This window comes from Chinchilla lanigera, unplaced genomic scaffold (assembly GCF_000276665.1).
Source record: "Chinchilla lanigera isolate Chin_1 unplaced genomic scaffold, ChiLan1.0 scaffold00108, whole genome shotgun sequence".
In the NCBI taxonomy this organism is placed as follows: Eukaryota; Metazoa; Chordata; class Mammalia; order Rodentia; family Chinchillidae; genus Chinchilla; species Chinchilla lanigera.
Window position 1 is genome coordinate 3,031,697 of NW_004955509.1, and position 5,732 is coordinate 3,037,428.

The window sequence follows — 5,732 nt, forward strand, 5'->3', positions numbered from 1 at the left end:
TTTTTTTTTGGTTTTTCTCCGGTACCGGGAACCGAACTCACGACCTTGCGCTTGCCAGGCAGGCGCTTTGCCACTGAGCTAAATCCCCAGCCCCTCGTGGGATTTTTTAATGTCGTGATTTAATGATCTTTCCACATGAAAAACCAATTGTTTCTTATATGTTTTATAGAGAAGTCCTTCCCTTCCCAAATTATAAGGAAAACCATGTCTGTCATATGATAGTTTTACATAGCCAACCCTCTGCGTCTACCAGTTCTGAATCTGTTGACTCAATCAACTGCTGACTGGAAGTATTTGGAAAAATAATATCTGTATTTAATTATGTAAGACATTTTTCTTGTTATTATCTAAACGATGCAGCATACTTGCTATTTATATAGTATTTACACTGTATTAAGTATTATAAGTAATCTAGAAATGGTTTACGTTGCATAAGCCATTTGTATACACCATTTTACAGAAAAGACTTGCAGAGATATAGATTTTGGTGCTGAAGGAGGTCATGGAACTAACTCTGGAGGATTCCAAGTGGAGAATCTATATGTATTAACATTTATTGGGTCTCCATTCTAACCTGCCTGATAGGCTTTAATTTAATGTTTAATTGATAAATAATAATTGTACATATCTATGAGATATAAATTAATGTTCTGATACATGTATGGTCACTTTGTTTTAACTCATTCTGCTACAATATTTTCTTAATTGCAAGCGCTTTATAAGATGTCAATATGCAGAAGGGAAAATTCAGCTACCTCCAGATGGATAAATATTTGTTAAACTTTTAAAAAAATGACTTTTGTAGAATAGTTTTTGCATACTATACAACAGAACTATACAGTTATATGCTTTTATTGTGAAATCATGTATTTTCATTACTACATGTTTATAGTACATGTACTTTGCAATTATCTTGGGAATGGGTACATGTACACACACTTGCTTCTTGTTTTTTTAAATCCGTTTTTCCGTCCTTTCTTCTCAAATTCCCCTTTCCCCATTTTCATTCTTATTGATATTATAATCTTAGCTCATGTTTATGTAATATGATGTTTACATTCGTTGAAGTTATTAGGTTCCTGTACATGGTATATTTTTACACTACTTGTTTTCCCTTCTACTCCCCCTCACCCTGTACCCGTGGTCTCTTGGCCACCTTCCCATTTGCAAGTGATTCTGTTTTCACTTGCTTACCATTATATTTGTGAGACTTATATATACTGTTACTATAGTTCGCCCATTTATTTTCACAGCTGTCAAAGTTGTATGGCACTTTATTGTATGAAAAAGCATACTTTTTTCTATTTTACAATTAATTTGATATTTAGATTGTTTCTAGTTTTATCTCTTTCTACTGATGTCTAAAAGATCTTGATACGTTAATCATGAAAAATGTGTTAAAATATTGAGATAACAATATTGGTGAATGGTGCATGTATCAATTTCCTCACTAGTTGTGTCAACTTTTGCCTTATCAACTTTAATGTATTTATTATCTCCATGGAAGTTTAAATTTATGTTATGTCCCTGATAAATTGAACTTTTCCCACTTTATGTAGTGTAGTTCTTTTCTAATACTGTCTCTTTTTGTCATAAAAGCTGTGGTTCAAGTGTTAATGTCTTCCTTTCCTTTTACTGTAGTTAGTATTTACCCAGTATATATTTTTCATACTTTAGTTTTCTATCTTCTGTACCGCATGATTTAGGTGTGATTTTTATGAATACCTAAATTAGGTTATTGTTTTTCTGTGTTTATCCACTATGGTAATCTTTTTAACTGGGTATCTCCCTATCTATCACCTATCTATCTATCTATCTATTTATCTATCTATCATCTATCCAGTATTTCCAGAGGATACCTTTTTTCCAGTGAACATGTTTGGCACTTTTGTCAAAGATAAGTTGGCTGAGTGTGTTTGGAGTTGTGTCTGCATATTCTATTCTGTTCCACTGATCCTCAGGTCTAATTTTTTTTTGCCAATATCAGGCTGGTTTTATCACAGTAACTTTGTAGTGTAATTTTAGGTCTGGGATTGTGATACCCCCTGACTTGTCTTTGCTTCCCAGAATTGATTTTGCTATTCTAGGTTTCTTCTCATTCCAGATTATTTTCAGGAATGTTTTCTCTACTTCTGTGAGGTATGTTAATGGGATTTGATTGGGATTGCATTAACTCTGTATAGCAGTTTTGGAAGTATGGCCATTTTCATTATGTTGGCTCTTCCTATGGAAGAGCAAGGGATATCTTTCCATTTTCTGATATTCTCTTTGATTTCCTTTTTGGTATACTGTGATTTTTACTGTATAAATCTTTCATATACTTTGTTAGATTGATTTCTAAGTATTTCATTTTTTAGATGCTATTGTGAAGGGTGTGCTTTCCAAAATTTCTCTTTCTGTGAGTTTGTTCCTTGTGTACAGGAATGTGATTGATTTTTGAGTTTTTACTTTGTATCCTGCTACACTATGCAGTTTGGATATGAAATCTACAAGTTTTTTTGGTGGAGATTTTGTGGTCTTCTATGTACAGTATCATGTCACCTGTAAATAATGATAATTTAACATCTTCCTTTCCTATTTTTAATCATTTTATTTTTATCTCTTGTCTAATTGCTCTGGCTAATATTTCCAGAGCTATATTGAATAAATGTGGGAGTAATGGACATCTTTGTTTTGTTCCTGATTTTAGAAAAAAAGATTTCAATTTTTGCCCATGTAATATGTTGTTAGGTGTTGGTTTGTCACAGATGGCTTTTGAAGATTGAGGTAAAGACCATCTATTCCAATTTTCTTTTAACATCAGTAAGTGTTGAACTTTGTCTAATGCTTTTTCGCACCTATTGAGATAATCATGTGATTTTTGTTTTTGATTCTGTTAATATGTTGTATTACATTTATTGATGCATATGTTGAACCATCCCTGCATCCCTGGGATGAATCCCATTTGATCGTGATGTATAATCTTGATCATTTGCTGCATTTGGCTGGCTGGTGTCTTTTTAAATATTTTTACATATATGTTCATTAGGGAGATTGGCCTTTAAATTTCTTTCTGGTTGCATTCTTCTCTGATTTTGGATTCACAGTAATACTTGCTTCAGGGAATGATTTTGAAGTACTGCTTCCCTTTCAGTTTCTTTAAAGAATCTCAGCATTAGTGGCATTAGTTCTTCTCTAAATTTCTTGTAGATGTCAACAGTAAATCTGTCAGACCTGGGCTTTTCTTTGTTGGTAAAATTTTAATTTCATTGGCAGATATTGGGTTATTTAGGATTTTTGTACCTTCTAGGTTTAGTTTCAACATTGATTGTGTTTAGTAATCTGGCAATTTCTTCTGTATTTTTCATCTTATTAGAATATAGGTTCTCATAGTAGGTATTGATGATCTCTTGGGTATCTGTAGGCTCCATTTTCATTTCTTCCTTTTCATTCCTCATGGCTTGAAGTTATGTTTTTACTTTCCTCTTTTAGATGAAGTTGGCTAATGGTTTATCAAGTTTACTTATTTTTTCAAAGAACCAACTCTTCAATTCATTGACTCTTTGTATTGTTTTCTTAGTCTCTATTGCATTAATTTTTGCAATTGTCTTTATAATTCCTCCCTTGCACAAGCTTTGTGTTTGATTTGTTCTTCTTTTCCTAGAAGCTTGAGGTTAACATTCAATTGTTTATTTGATCTCATTCTGTTTTCCTGATGTATAAGTTCATCACTGTAAATTTCTGTCATAGGACTGCTTTCATTGCACCCCAGAACTTTTGCTATGTTGTATCAGTATTAATATTTAATAGAATGTACTGTGTTTATCACCATGCACTAACCTAAATTAAAAATGGATCAAAGTTCTAAATAGTAAAACAGAAAGAATAAATTTACTGGAAGAGAAAGTAAATAGAAATCTCAAAGACATAGGTTTAAGCAGAGACTTCAGGATCAAAACCCAGACTTCAAGAGAAATACTACAAAGAATCAACAAATGGGATATCACCTTTTAAAGGAGCTTTTGCATGACAAACGACATCACCAATAGGGTAGAAAAACAACCCACAGAGTAGAAAAAACTATATCTAGCTGTCTGTCAAACAAAGGACTTATATCTAGACAATATGAAAAATTGAAAAATATTTGACCCCTCAAAATTTAAAGACCCAATTCAAAAATGGATATGTGAGATGAATACACACTTCTCAGATGAAGAAATACAAATGGCAAATAAATATTTGAAAAATGTTCAGCATCATTGTTCATTTGAGAGATGCAAATTGAAATAACACTGAGATTTCATCTCACTTCAGGAAGAATGGCTATCATCAAGAAATCAACCAACTACAGATGCAAAAGGGGCTGTTGGGAAAAAAGGCTGTTGTTTGCAGTGTAGACTGGTGCAACAACTGTAGAAATCAGTGTGGTATTCCTCAGAAAACTAGGATTAGAAGTCTCATTCAAACCTGCTATTCCCCTTCTGAGTATCTCTCCAGAAGAACTGAAAACATCACACCACAGAGATATATGTGCACCCATGTTTATAGAAGCATATTTTGTAGTAACTAAATCTTGGAAACTACCCAAATGCCCGTCAACTAAGGAATGGATGTGGCTTTCTTTATATAATGGAGTACTACTCAGCCATAGAGAAGGATAAACTGGAGACTTTTATAGGTAAATGGATGCAACTTGAGACCATATTCACATGTGAAATAAATCAGGCTCATATAGGTAAACATCATATTGTCTCACTAGATTGAGTAACTGAACAAGTAAATAAAATCCAAAATGTATAATAGATGTAGGGAATTGGGAAGAAATTGTTCAAAAGAAAAGACAAACTGGGATGGGGGAAAGGGGAAAGGAAGAAAGAGAAAAAGAAAAAAAATATTTATACACAAGAATGTTAAGACAGTTATAGAGCTAGTTTCTCTTAGTTCATTAAAAAAAGATTTGTGCTAATATTGTTTGGACAAGATATCATGCCTATATCTTGTACTCTGAATAACTGCTACCAAGACAACAATATGCAATGTATTAATTATTGCAACTCTCCCACTTATTTTGAATCTCTGTTTTATTGATATTTTTATATTTATGTTTAATTAAAAATATATAGAGAGATGTGTTTCTACCATCTTACTTTTTAATTCTATTTTTCATACATATGATATTCATTTCTTCTCTTTAAAGTTTGGGTTGGAGATTATTTTCATTGTTTTGTTAATTATGTTTCAGTTCTTTTATATTTATTCTAGAAATTTAATTATGAACATTAGCAATGACTTATTTAAATCTTAAATAATATAATGTCTTCAAGCTTGTTAAATCTGTATATATGTTTGCAAATTAAATGCCAGTTTGCCAGTATTATAATTGTATACACTATTGCTGTTGTTTTATAGTATTTTTCTTGGGTTTGGATTTGTTTTTCCCCTTTTATTTGTTCAGACTGTTGTTTTGTGATATTTTAATTTGTTCTTGGAGAATATTACTTAGACGTTCCTTTACTGGAAGTCACTGGTAATAAGTCGTAGATGTTAGGGTTGATGTTTAGATATCCTTATTTTACTTTGTAGGTAAAGATAACTTTTCTTAGCACGCACTTGTAAATTATTAGTTATTTTCTCTAAATACTTTTCTGATTTTGATTTTACCATTAAGCAGTCTACTATCAATGTAATTTCCTTTTCTTTGTGGACAATCATTACTATTTTGGGAGTTACTTTTAATATATTTTGTCCTTAAT